Below are 15,419 nucleotides of genomic sequence, written 5' to 3'. Positions count from 1 at the left end.
CAGTCACGCCCGGCGCGCGAGGAAGAAAAGGCCGCCGGTCGGGGGTGATCTACTCGCCGGAACGGCCACTAGGGCGCGCGGCCAGGCCGCTCGACGGCGCGCGCTCACCCGCTGGGGAGCGCGCACGCCGGCGAGGGGGCCGGAGACGGCGCCGGGGCTTGCTGATCTCTCTCGCCGTCGGAGCTCCTCGCTCGGTGTCTGCTGCGGCGGGACTGAGTGGAGAGGAGAGAGCAGTGAGGGGCGGAGAGAGAGAGAGCGAAGCCGAATGGCGCTAGGGTTCACGGGCGCCGCGGCGGGGTTTTGATCCTCCGACGCGCGCAGCCGTCGGATGGAGAGGAACGGCTGAGATGGAGTGGGCCAAGTCGCCAGCCCAGGCGGCGGGCGCCGGCGACATTGCCGGCCCAGGCCCAGGTTGCGGCCTGGGTGTGGCCGCGCGAGATGGGCCGCGCTGCTGGGCCGATCGCTGGCGCGCGCGCGCGCTGGGGGCGTGGGCCGCGCGTGTGCTGGCTGGGCCGAAATGGTAAATGAAAAAAAGTCACAGTTTTTGTTTTTCTTATTTTCCAGAAACAGTTTGATCAATTTGAATTGATTTTTTATGATAATTTCTGTACAAAATTTATCCAACGATATTTTTTGTTCAGTAAATGTAAATTTGCTTCTGGAAAATAGGAAAGATTATTAAATGTTAAAGTTTCCGCTGCGTATTTAAAGATGTAATTTTCATTATTAAATTCGAACCAACGGGAGAATTTAATTTTGAAAATGGATATGTTTTAAATTGATTATATTGTTGTTATTCTGACCAACGTTGATTAATGACAATATTATAATTTTTGTTATACATTAATTCTATTTCTGCCCAACGGTGATGTAGAATTAGTGTAGAAAATAATTGTATGTTTTAATTTTGACCAACGTTAAACTAAGGCATGCAATTATTGTTGTTATTTCTGTTCTCACCCTATTTGAATTATGTTTTCAGGAGGATACAACTTGATGAGTTGTATCAAAGAAATCCCCACTCTAAAAGGTGATAACTATATTGAGTGGAAGAAAAAGATAGACCTGGCCTTTATCCTCGCTGAGGTGGACTGGGTTGTCACCACACCGTGCCCTAAAGAACCTGTGGCACCGGTGAGGGAGACAGATGAGACTGATGCTGCATGGCAGAACAGAGAGCGGGATTTTGCTCCCGTAAAGATGTCCTATGACCTTGAGCATAGGAAATGGGTCACTGCCAACAAGAAGTGTCTGGCAGTGATAAAGAACACAATTGAGCCTGCTATTGTGGGCTCAATTCCAGACTGTGACACGGTCACAGAGTACCTAGACAGAATAAAGAGTCAGTTCACTGGCTCTTCAAAGACATATGCAACCCAGCTGATCAAGCAGCTGGTCACAGAAAGGTACTCTGGTGGCGGCAGTGGCATTAGAGAGCACATACTGAGAATGAGCAATCTGGCATCTAAGCTCAAACCAATGGATTTGGCACTCAAGGATGAGTTTCTTATTCATTTGATTTTTGCTTCTTTGCCCAAAGAATTTGACACATTTGTTGTTAATACAACATACAGCCTGAAAAATGGGATTTGGAAAAGCTCATAGCCATGTGTGTGCAGGAGGAGGAAAGAATAAAAGTTTCACAAGGTGGTTCTGTGAACTACCTAAAAGATAAGAAAAAGAACTATAATAACAGTTCTTCCTCCAAATCATCTGGAAAAGGTCCCATGCAACAGTCTCAGAACCAGCAATTCCCAGTGGCTAAAGACCAGTGTCTCCACTGCAAGAAGACAGGATTATAAAAAGAATTGTCCTGATTTCTTAAAGATGATATGAAGAATAAAGGTGAGAACATTATTACGTTCGTAAATGAATCCTTGTATGTAAAGTTTTCAAAATCTACTTGGTGGATTGATTCAGGTGCAACTATTCATGTTGCTAATTCATTACAGGGATTCCGTTCGATGAGAACTTTGCAAAGAAGCGAAAGTTTCATTAAAGTCGCAAATGGAGAACAAGAGAGGGAGCCGTTGGTGATCTTCCATTAGAGCTTGCTGATGGCTTCATAATTATTCTTAGAGATGTTCTTTATGTACCTTCTTTGCAAAGAAATTTGATTAGTGTTTCAAAGTTGGACCATGATGGTTATGATTGCCATTTGGAAATGGCAAATGTCAATATTGTTTAATAATAAATGTATTGGTCTTGCCTTCCGACAAGACGAGCTTTATTTGTTATCACTTCGTGAAAATGTTAATTCCGTATGTGATGTGAATGAAAATGTATCCTCATCGAACAATGGAAACAGAAAACGAAAGAGAGCTCAAGATGCGTTGTCGAAATTATGGCACTGTCGTTTAGGCCATATTTCGAGGGGGAGAATAGAAAGACTAGTTAAGAATGATATTCTTCCTCCATTAGAGCTCTCAGAGTTAGAACAATGTAGAGATTGCATAAAAGGAAAGTATGTAAAGAAAATTAAGAAAGATGCCAAACGAAGCACAGGAATTCTACAGATTATTCACACAGACATATGTGGTCCTTTTCCTGTGAAAAGTGTGGATGGTTATGATTCATTCATAACATTCACAGACGATTACTCTCGGTTTGGCTACATTTATCCAATTAAAGAAAGAACAGAAGCGTTGGATAAATTTAAAATATTTAAAGTAGAAGTTGAAAATCAGCATGATTTAAAGATGTGAAACCCTAGGTCACTGTATATATACTCAGGGGTGATATCGGGCTGGTATGGTCTTTTCTGATTGCTAGTGGGCTTGGCCACTATTAACCGAGGCGTGCCTTATAAGAGGTCTGCCTCCGAAAATGGGGGTATTTTTGGATAAGGCCCGCCTCGGGTTAATAAAAAATGACCGTCTCGGTTAATCTAGGCATTAACCGAGGCGGTTTAAAAGCCTACCCGCCTCTGAGACCTATTTGCAAACGCTGCGCAAAAGATTTTGTGTAGTAGTGTAGGTGTACTATGAAAATATATAATTAATAAAGGATCTAATGATACTTATTTGGTATCATAAATATTATTATTTTATTATATAAATTTGGTCAAACATGATATGCTTTTACTCTCAAAAAGGTTAGAATGGCTTAAAATTTAGGACGGAGAGAGTAAGAGATAATAGCTTAAACAGATCATATCCATTGGTTTTTAGAATTTATATAAAACAGTTAAACATCAGAAAGAACTAGAAAAAGAAAGAAAAAGATTCCACCCAAACCCTGTATCACGGATAGATCGCATGCACACACAAAGCCTGTGCCCTTTCTCCTTTTGTCCACATCATATTCGGCGTCATATCACATACTCCCTCCAACCGGAAATATATTGCATCCTGACCATTCTCAGACAAAATAAGGGAGAGTGCAATAGATGCATTTACCCCTCGCTTAACTTCCTAAATTATTGAAATATGATTCTACTCCGTATGATTAAATGGTGAACTCTCAATCTCCTTATACAAAACATGGCAAGTACATCAACTACTTTCCTTATACAAAATAATCACGTATTTTTATTTAAGTGAAATGAATAGAGAAGCAGGAGCTAGTTTATATAGAAGGTTCAATTCCTCTCCAAATCAATAAAGGGAGCAACCATCAACATCTATGGGCAATAAGTCTTGCAAGGACTACTTCCTGAATCCACATTCACACTTATACATGGTGTTTTGCATATGTTTACTATTCACATGTGAGAGTTTAGAAGCCAAGTGGTTCTCTTAGGCTTTTTAATGAACTTTGTATACGTACTAGCCCTTAATATAAGGGACTGAATATCGGTTGGATAAAACTTGGATTTGATGAGCTTGTCTTTGGATTAACACAAAAATACTCTAATGTGTTTAATTAAAAAAATAATTTGATTTTAAGAAATTGAAAAAAACATAATGAATATGAAGGTTCATAACAGCAACCACCTATTCAGATTTCTTTCAATAATGAGAAGCCTCCAAGGCTTACAAACATCCTTGAAATTAAAGTACCATGTAGGTCATCCAAAGAAATAATGATATGGATTTTTGTCACTATGCTTTCAATTTTTATCAAGATTTGTTAGTTTTTTGGTGGTTGATGAGGAGAAAATAGGATCCAGAAGAGAAGAGGTTGTAGCCACACAAGGACCTCAAAGAATAACTAGGTTGCAACTGTATACTTTTTCAGTATCACTAGCATGTCTATAACACTTGATAGCAAATTAAGGTGTTTGAGATAGAGTTCAGCAAAACAAACTATCTCTGATAATTACGAACAACTCAATTTATCAACAAAGAATTTGGTGAACATATATATGCACGCACGCACACATGTGAGGAGTGAGTCCAAAATGTAACTAGTAACAACAAACATGTTGACATCTGTTTCACATATACATAATGTACAGTGAGGAACATAGCACGTGTAGAGTGTGGAATTGTCGACAGACACCTGTTTGCGCACACAACGGTGATTAATGTCGACATGTATCACATGGTAATGCTGAAAAATGGGGTTACACCGTGCTGAGATTTTGTACAGCAGCATGTTTCTTTAAAACAATGGAAATATATTCTAGTGTGCGAAGACCACATTGCATGGCATCACAGAATCATCACCACCTTTTTGTTAGGAAAAATTGTATATTTTTGAAAAAGGGTGTTCCTAGTTTATAAGGAATTGAACTGAATCATCCATAAAAGGGGTATATCGATTGAAGTAGGAGTATACATCTCAACTAAGGCACGCATTATATCATTAAAAAATGGTATGTTGATTCATAATATAGTCCGTTCGTGCAAGAATGATCGTGCATTCATCTGAAAATAGCATACTTCCTTATGCACAAGTCAAAAAATTAGAATTTGTCTGAAAATGATTCATGCTCATCTGAAATGAAAAGTAGTATACTTCCTTTCCATGATCAGTTGCTGGAGTACTATGCAAACACTAAAAAAACACCAGAGATGTTGAAGAGAACATCCTAAAACTTGCCTGGCTAATCTGTTCTCTCAGGTACTACTGCAGCTATTGGTTGTGATTGTCATTCCTGTTCTCAACTTCTTGGATATCCTGCAACATGTAGGAAGAATCACTAATAAAACATTTTGAATCTTGCAATTGTGATTATATTAGTTAACCAAATATCTAACACTTCTGCGCAAGATTCAATCATCTGAAGTAGTATCCCTTTACACTGGCTCTATTACGGCTGTTGTATAATTGTGAACTTGTGACTTGTGCATATAAAGCTTATATTCGATATGCATATTCTTTTATTTGCAATATTATGATAGTCTACTTTTCTGTATAGATTCAAATTATTCTTGCTGAAATAGGGTTGCACACCACAAATCAAATCACCAGTTAATTGAAGGCCACTGTGATAGCATGTCCAGTATGTGTTTCACTTAGTTAATCTCTGTATCACAACCGAGATTTGCATCGATCGTACATTTCATATGTTTAATTTCCACTTAAACAATTAGACCCTTTCAAGTTCTGTCATCTCCTCGCTAACTTGATTGTTCGGCAAAGAGCAGCTTGTTTAATCTATTTGCATCAAATAAAATTGGAAGTTCAATCGATCTTGGCTTCTCCAACATAGTAGGATTGCCCTTACACTAGTAGAGAACAGACTTTCGGTTTAGCACATTAGTCTCCGCTAGAATTTGGACCCGAGACTAATGTGATCATTAGTCCCGGGTCCAAGTTTCTTGGGCGTCAGAAGACCTTTAGTCCCGGTTGGTAACACCAACCATCAACCGGGACTAAAGGATCTACATTAGTCCCGGTTAGTGTTACGAACCCGGACTAAAGAGCCTTGACCTTTTAGTCCCTGTTGATGTTACCAACCCGGACAAAAGGACCATTTAGTCTCGATTGGTGTTACGAACCCAGACTAAAGGTCCTCTGATGGGTTAATTCAAAAGAAAAGCATCCCATCTAGACTCACATGTGCTGTGTAGGTGGGGTGGAGAGGTACACGTGAGGCAATACATGAGGTCTTGGATTCGAATCCCGTGAGGCACAAGGGCGGGTGGTTTTATTTTTTTAGTCTCCAAGGACCTTTAGTCCGGGTTTAAAGCAACCGGGACTAAAGAGTCATGCTTTTAGTCCCAGATTCCTAGTCCCGGTTGGACAACCGGGATTAAAGGCCCTTACTAACTGGGAGTGAAACTTGCTTTTCTACTAGTGTTAAAAATGTTATGGCAAGTGGAGCCGGCCCAAGGGCCCACGTGGAATTGTATCATGTGAACAGTGTCGGGTTAGATTAGATTGGTTTGTCCTGTTAGGAAAGAGATAAGTTAGATTGATTTGGTTAGGAAATTTATTTAGGAGTCAAGTCAAGCATCTCCATAAAAGAGAGAACCTAATATCGATTGTAATCAAGCAATAAGCACCTAAGAAGTAGTCTACAGACGAAAGAGTTCTTCCTGCTACCCTAGCCAATCCATATCAATCGGTATTAGAGACCACTACCGAGGCATCGCCATCCATGGCCGGCCTCACCACCGATCCTGCAACCATTTCTACCAAGCAAGACCTCATCTTGGCCCAGTTCATCAACCTCAACAAGCACATTGATGCTCATGAACGACATATCGCGCGAGTGGAACATGCGTTTGACATCGTCTCCGGGCCATCGGTATTTCCAGCATGAATGACCCCTAACCCAACAATTGTGTCTCCTCCAGCGAAGGCCCAAGCTGCCACAACTCTGGCAATCTCATCTCCGGTAGCCTCTACCACACCCACCCTGATGCTCGTGGGTCCTGCATCTTCTGTGGCAATTGCGGCAATCTCAGCACCCCCACAACACTGGCTTTTGCAACACCACCTCATCTGCGGGCATCACCTCCTTCGCCACTAGCAAAGTCCTAGATGTCATACCAGTGGCCGTTGTGTCTTCACCATTGGCAACTCCGCCAACAACTCTGTCGGCACCAGCGTCATCAACGCAGGCCATCGCTCCTTCAACAAGCATATATAGGGAAATGAAATGGAGTGTAGTTAATAGGAAGCATATATATGCACACGTGAATCATATAGAGATGTTCTTGAGCATATAATTCACAGTAGAGTCCTATCCACAACCCCAATTCTTCCCATCACTGCCGGTTCAAAACCCCCCTTCACTGCCAAATTTTGAACCGACAGTGGCATACCGGCAGTGTCGGTGTTTTGTAGACCGACTAGTGAATTTATACGAATGTCACGCTGCTCCAGGAAGACGATGGTAGCATCCAAAAGACACGAGAAGTTATACTAGTTCAGGACGGAGCCCTATGTCTAGTCTCAGAGATGATCGAGTGTGTGTTCCTTGCTTAAATGCTCTGAAGTTCTTACAATGGGGGTGCAAGAATGGTGGAAGAGGTAGGAGATGGAGCTAGAGCTTTAGGGGTTCGATGGCTAGGAAGGGTGCCCTGGCTGCCCTTATATAGAGTTCGGGGCCTGGGCACATACAAAGAAGGAGGTTCTCCTGACCGAGGGATTGTGAGCCTAAGGGAGGGGACCTAGCTAACTTGGCTTGCAAGTAACGCCATCTTGTCTTGGTGTAGCGCACGTCCGGGTGTGGTTGTCGTTATGGTCTTGTGCCGACGTCGTGGCATGGTGCTACTGCGCCGGTTGTGGCAGCACTATAGGCACGGTGGTGATTCGCCAGCCATCTTATGCGATGTGGTCTTTGTTGTGGCCTTCTTCATCGCCTCCTGATCTCCCGGGGGCGTCATACGGGAGTTGGTAGCTGCCCCCGAGTCGTTGGTCGTCTTGTTGCTTGCGGAGCCGGTGGCCTCGATCCTAGGATCCGGGGTCGTGGCCCTTGTTGGATTAGATAGCCTCAGAAGTCAAGGCTGCTGTCGTGAACCCCATCCCGTAGTGGGTGGGGTCGTACATCCATCTCGTCAGACCGTATTTGGATGGTGGGTCACTGTACTGGCCGACACTTGCCGGGCGGTGTTGTCTTATCTGTGTTACGTGGTGCAGGGATGGCGTTTGACCGAGTTGAGGGGACTGCTGTCACCTCGATCCTTGCGGGGTCAGTGCAGCTTGCCTGCTCTTGATAGACAAGGCGTGCTTTGCGGGGCTCGACCTATCCCTATTCCTCCTAGAGGTCGGGACAGAGGAGAGGTCGTGAGGAGCCACATGGCACGTGGTGAAGGCTAGGGGAAGAGGTCGTGGCCAACCCCTGCCTTGGTGTTCGGCCCAGGCCGGGGAAGAGGTCGTGTCCTATGCATTACTTGTTATAAATTAATCTCTTGGGTTTTCAATTGAAGTCCTCTTCCACTATCTGTAACCTAATGTTTTACTGATTGAATTTCGCAGGAAGCTATGGAAGCTATGTAAGCATAACCTATTGATGATGGGCAGCAACCAATGACTAGTACTGATGTTGTTTCCAAGGTCCTCTGCCTCTCCCAGGGCAAGCCCCCCTCCTAGGCAAGCAGCAAAAACCTTTCTTTGAAAAATACTGGTATCTCGACAAGCTCCACCAGAGCAGAGACATCGGTAGAGATAACGCTTCAGGAACAGCTTGCTGGTGAACAGGAAAGTTTCGTTGTCCTCGTTGAACTAGTGGATGAATTGAAGAGGAAGACAAAAAAATCTGAAAGAGAGTTTGAGGAATTCAAGAAACGGCAACAAAAGAAGTACAATAGGCTCTGTGAGCAAGTCATGCGCTTAACCTCCCCTGGTAATTAACTCTCAGTCTTCAACCCCTGCGGCTTCATGCGGTGAACATTTGTGATCTGTTGTGTGGACTCATGTGATGGTTTGTTGTGGTGATACTCTGTCAGTGGCTTGCTGCTGACGTTTGAAATGTTAATTATTGGTATTTGATTACTAGGTTGAATAATTATGTTGTCGTCAATCTGTGTAGTAGTGACGATCTTGAATTACTTTTCTGATGTAATTATTGTCGTGCACGCGGTAGAACCAGGACAAACCACGTGATCAAATAAAAATGCGACACATGGACCATCCAGTGCATGACACGTGAATTGGCCAGGGCACGACACGTGGGCTATTAAAAATCTGACACGTGGAACGAAATCGTCAAGCCACTTGGACGTATAAAAATATGACACGTGGACGGACAACAACGTGACGCGTGGTCAAATAAGAAACGGACACGTGGACCAATAAAAATATGACACATGATCCAATGAAGAAATAACACATGATCCAACGATAACACGACATGTGTGCCAGTAGAAAACTGACATGTGGAACAATAGGGACCCGACACGTGGTCCAGTAAGAACCTAAAACGTGCAAGAACCAGAGATGGTGTTGTCCAATAAGAAGGTGACACATACCTGAACCATCTCCAATGAAACTGGCTATAGCATGTACACGTGGAAAGTATGTTCAATGGAAGCACCCACCAGCGTGGCAACCCCCTGCCACACGTGCCAAAACAATTTTATGACGGTCTGTTTTCGTCACAAATCCAGCCAATTCTATGATGATTTGCTGGATCCGTCATAGAAGTTCAAGTATGACGTGACTTCTATGACGAACCGTTTTTCATGATAAATTCGTCATAAAACTAAAATTATGACGAATTTATGATGAAAAACGGTTTGTCATAGAAGTCGAATTTGGCTCTAGTGATGAAAGTTGTTCGTCATAGAAGTGGATATTCCAAGCAGTGCTTGTACCCAACCTACCTCAATTTATAAGGGGAGGTCGGATCCTATAGAGGGGGGAGGACGGAAACCAGAGGGCCAAAACCCAATAGAGTCCTCAGGGACAACTCTGAGCTCTGCACCGAGCGCAGAGCCACCTAGAGAGGAGCTAGCACCGAGAGCTCCTCCTCCATCGTCTTCTACTCCATCACCGTACCGGGGAAGAAACCTCACCGCCGACGAGCCTAGGGTAGCACCGAGCGATCCCCTTATAAATCTCTTACACACTCTTGTTATAACTCCCTGATTTGGGTGCTCTTGAATACAAGGAACTACTACTGCTGTACGTAGGGCCCTGATAGCCCAAACCATGATACATCATTATGTCTTCTCTGTGTTCTTGAGTCCACCTGAGCCACCAGAGACCCAGACTCAGTGACACCCGACGAATAACAATGCTTGCCGCGGTTTCTAACTGGTGCTCTTTTAGGTTGATACGGATGACCCATGGGCGTGCGCAAGAAAGGCCATATACAGCTGTAGTCAACTGGTTGTGGCCATCTCTCGGTGTCGTTGTCACGACCTGATGGAACACCTAGCGCAATCCAGTTCGTCAGAAGCCACTCCAAGAGGGCTCAAATAAACATAGGCAGGACTAAATGCAGCCGCTCCATATCACTTGAAGGTCAAGATTAATTTCCAACAATCTATGTTGTTGAGTCGCACACTAGCATATAGCCAATTCTTTTAGAAGGAAGAAATGAGGGTGGTCCGAAGAAAACAATCTAACATTGATGACATTGACATGTGCTTCAATTATAATTAGGCCACTATAAATGGGAGTTTCATTCTCATTTAATAGGGTGCCACCTAAGCAAATTTGCTGACATGACAAAGAAATAAATAAGAGAGCTGAAATGAGTTTCATCAAGATAAAAACCGGATGGACATTGTTTCCATGTATGAATATGTTACAAAGAGCATATTAAACACAAAAGTTGAAACTATGCATGGTAGATAGAAGGTTGTTAGTTCAACCATGGAGCAAATCCTATTTACTGATGTGACATACTTGGAGACAAGAAAATGAAACTATGCATTGAGATTGGCCTTAACATGAAAAATTGTCTCTTTTTTGTCATTCAATGAAATACTAGAAATTCTTAATACAAGCTTTCCATAATACAAATTAAGCTTCTATGAGTAGAAAATCTGCTTGTTGCAAACAGATCTACCATATATGGATATGCCGCATACATATTTGCTGAAAACATCGTTCGCTTACTTCCTCTCGTTCTTGGAGTAGAATCTTAGGACCACATAGGGGGAGCATGGTAGCTCGAGAAATTGACCTTGAAGAGAAGCGGGTGTTTGCACCCACTCCGATCATTCATGAGCCATTTTTCTCACTACCTGCTGTTGCTGCACCAACAGTACAAGACACTGTGGTGCCAGCACCTGTTGCTATCCCGCCTGTGGCAACAATGAATGATGATGAGGAACTTGTGCCTCAGGATCCTATAGAACCTATTGCCACACATGAGGGGGAGCAGCAACAGCCTCAAACAGAAAATGTGCCAATTGAGGAGGCCCCTAGAAGGTCTCAAAGAGTTAGAAAATCAGCTATTCCTGCTGATTATGAAGTGTACAACACTGAAGAATTTCAAATGGAGGATGATCCCACCTCATTTGAAGAAGCCATAAAAAGTGATCATTCATCAAAATGGCTTGAGGCCATGGAAGATGAGATGAGATCAATGAATGCAAATAAAGTTTGGGATTTGGAGATAATTCCTAAAGGAGCCAAAACAGTAGGCTGTAAATGGGTCTACAAAACAAAACTTGACTCTCAAGGGAATATAGAGAGATATAAAGCCCGACTTGTGGCAAAAGGCTTTACACAAAGAGAAGGGATTGATTACAATGAGACCTTTTCTCCAGTCTCATGTAAGGATTCCTTCAGAATCATAATGGCATTAGTGGCACATTACGATTTGGAATTACATCAGATGGATGTAAAGACGGCATTTCTCAACGGAGACTTAGAGGAAAATGTTTACATGGCACAACCGAAAGGTTTTGTCATGGAAGGAAAAGAACGTTTGGGATGCCGCCTAAAGAAATCGATTTATGGATTAAAACAAGCTTCAAGACAGTGGTACTTGAAGTTTGATCAGACAATAAAGAATTTTGGGTTTAAAGATAATGTTGAGGACAATTGTGTCTACGCAAAGTTTAAGAATGGGAAGTTTATCTTCCTTGTCCTGTATGTGGATGATATCTTACTTGCTAGTAGTGATGTCAGTTTACTACTGGAAACAAAGAAGTTTTTGTCCTCAAGGTTTGATATGAAAGATCTTGGTGAAGCTTCATTCGTTCTAGGGATCGAGATTCACCGAGATAGAAGTAAAGGGGTATTAGGACTGTCACAAAAGGCATACATAGAAAAAGTCTTAAAGAAATTTAGTATGCACAAATGTAGTCCCTCACCTGCTCCTATAGTCAAGGGCGATAGATATGGGGATTTTCAATGCCCCAGGAACCAATATGAGATCGATCAAATGAAAGTGGTTCCATATGCTTCAGCTGTCGGAAGCTTGCAATATGCTCAAGTGTGTACGCGCCCTGACTTGGCATTTGTTACCGGGTTACTTGGCAGATTCCAGAGCAATCCTGGAATAGAACATTGGAAATTGGTAAAGAAAGTCTTGCGTTATTTGCAAGGAACGAAAGGCCTCATGATGACGTATAGAAGATCTGATTCACTCAATATAGTGGGATATTCAGATTCTGATTATGCGGGAGATAATAGAAAATCCACGTCAGGATATGTGTTTACTCTCGCAGGGGGAGCTATTTCATGGAAAAGCTCAAAACAAACCGTCACTACATCGTCCACAATGTATGCCGAGTTTGTAGCGTGTTATGAGGCAACAGGGCAGGTGAACTGGCTAAAGAAGTTCATACCCGGTTTGAAGGTGGTTGACGACATCAATAGACCACTGAAGTTATACTGCGATAATAATCCAGCAGTACAGTATGCTCACAACAATAGGTCAAGTGGTGCTGCCAAACACATTGACATAAAGTATTATGTTGTGAAGGATAAAGTCCGGGATCAAATGATAAGTCTTGAGCATATAAGTACCGAAAAGATGCTCGCGGATCCGCTTACAAAAGGCTTACCACCCAACGTGTTCAGAGAACATGTAGCCGGCATGGGTTTAAGGGAAAGCCTATGATTCCTGGACTATAAAGGGCCCAAAAGTCAAAGTAACTATTTCAGATCAGAGACGTGCATTGTAGCTGTCAAATCTATCGGCGATTGACCGAGACGATGAAACATGCTCTATGCATCATCTGTGAAGAAATGAGTAAGGTTTAAAGGATTGAAGTTTAAAGTTTAAAGATAAAAGTAATAGTGAGATCAAGGGGGAGAATGTTAGATTGATCTCCTGACCAATAGGCCCAACGGCCTATTGGGCCTTGGTTTCGCGCCCTGATCGGGGGCGCCCAACCCTACATGGTTGGTGGGCCCCCGTCGCACTGCGCTATATAGAGAGGTGGGGGCCGGCGGCTCAAAGCACGAGGTTCGCCGTGAGCCGCAAACCCACCGACAAAACCCTAGTCCGATCTCGAAGAGGGCGCGCAGCCAGCGACGGGAAGCCGCCACCGTCATCATCGTCTCCACTGCGTCGCCTCTCTTCACCGACCGTCGCTGCCCGTGCGCAGCCTACATCGACGAACCTGATGGAGGCTACTGGATCCTCCACCCCTGCGGTCTCAGGTTCGGTACCCTTCCTTTTCTCTCCATGTCTCTCTGTAGACCGTTCTACATGTCCTAGGATCTACCGTTTTACATGTTATACCGAATAGAACAGTCAAAGTCTAGATCTATGATCCTACAGTCATAACATGTTAGATTGATCTCCTGACCAATAGGCCCAACGGCCTATTGGGCCTTGGTTTCGCGCCCTGATCGGGGGCGCCCAACCCTACATGGTTGGTGGGCCCCCGTCGCACTGCGCTATATAGAGAGGTGGGGGCCGGCGGCTCAAACCACGAGGTTCGCCGTGAGCCGCAAACCCACCGACAAAACCCTAGTCCGATCTCGAAGAGGGCGCGCAGCCAGCGACGGGAAGCCGCCACCGTCATCATCGTCTCCACTGCGTCGCCTCTCTTCACCGACCGTCGCTGCCCGTGCGCAGCCTACATCGACGAACCTGATGGAGGCTACTGGATCCTCCACCCCTGCGGTCTCAGGTTCGGTACCCTTCCTTTTCTCTCCATGTCTCTCTGTAGACCGTTCTACATGTCCTAGGATCTACCGTTTTACATGTTATACCGAATAGAACAGTCAAAGTCTAGATCTATGATCCTACAGTCATAACATTGGTATCGGAGCCACGATTTAGGTATAGATATGGCTAGGGTTTTGATCTAGAACGGATAAATCGGTTTGAAAAGCAAAAGATGAAGAGATCCAGTGCGGATCTAGAACCTAGAAGGGGCTTCGGCCGACAGTGGGTTCGGATGAACCCTAACCCTAACTGGGTTAAAGGAAAATTGAGGGCTCGTTTTCATGACAAAATTGAACCCTAAAACCCGAAATCGTTTCGGGAAAAGCAAAACAGAGGCCATCCCAAACCCCAACCCTAACCCTAATCGTCAAATCGGGTGAAAACCGAACAAATCAAAAGAATCAAAAGAAAGGGGAGAAAGGTAAGAGGGTGGCCTACCTCGCTGTTGCGCGGCACTACAGTCACGCCGGCGCGCGAGGAAGAAAAGGGCCGGCCGGGGGTGAACTACTCGCCGGAACAGCCACTAGGGTGCCGCGACCAGGCCGCTCGACGGCGGCGCGCTCACCCGCTGGGGAGCGCGCACGCCGGCGAGGGGGCCGGAGACGGCGCCGGGGCTTGCTGATCTCTCTCGCCGTCGTAGCTCCTCGCTCGGTGTCTGCTGAGGCGGGACTGAGTGGAGAGGAGAGAGCAGTGAGGGGCGGAGAGAGAGAGAGAGCGAAGCCGAATGACGCTAGGTCAAGGGCGCCGCGCCGGTCGCTGGGGTTTTGATCTCGCGACACGCGCGGGCAGCCGTCGGATGGAGATGGACGGCCACGAGCGACTGGGCCAGCGCCGCAGCCCAGGCGGGATCGGGCGCTCGGTCGAAATCCTGGCCCAGGCCCAGGTTGCGGCCTGGGCGCGGGGGAGCGCGCGCCATGCGAGTGGGCCACGCGCTGCTGGGCCAGGAGGGCTCGCGCGGGCGCCCGAGCAGGCCGTGGGCCGCGCTGTGACTGCGCGCTGCTGGGCCGCGTGTGTGCTGGATCGGGCCGAAATGGCTAAATAAAAATAGTACAGTGACAGTTTTGATTTTCTTATTTTCCAGAAAACAATTTGATCAATTTGAATTGAATTTTCATGATAGTTTTCTGTACAAAATTTATCCAATGATAATTTTTGTTCAGTAAATAGTAAATTTGCTTCTGGAAAATAGGAAAAAGATTATTAAATGTTAAAGTTTCCGCTGCGTATTTAAAGATGTAATTTTCATTATTAAATTCGAACCAACGGGAGAATTTAATTTTGAAAATGGATATGTTTTAAATTGATTACAATATTGTCGTTATTCTGACCAACGTTGATTAATGGCAATATTGTAATATTTTTGTTATACATTAATTCTATTTCTGCCCAACGGTGATGTAGAATTAGTGTAGAAAATAATTGTATGTTTTAATTTTGACCAACGTTAAACTAAGGCATGCAATTATTGTTGTTATTTCTGTTCTCACCCTATTTGAAT

This window comes from Miscanthus floridulus, chromosome 8 (genome assembly GCF_019320115.1).
Source record: "Miscanthus floridulus cultivar M001 chromosome 8, ASM1932011v1, whole genome shotgun sequence".
Taxonomy (NCBI): Eukaryota; Viridiplantae; Streptophyta; class Magnoliopsida; order Poales; family Poaceae; genus Miscanthus; species Miscanthus floridulus.
This window is presented reverse-complemented; position numbering follows the sequence as displayed.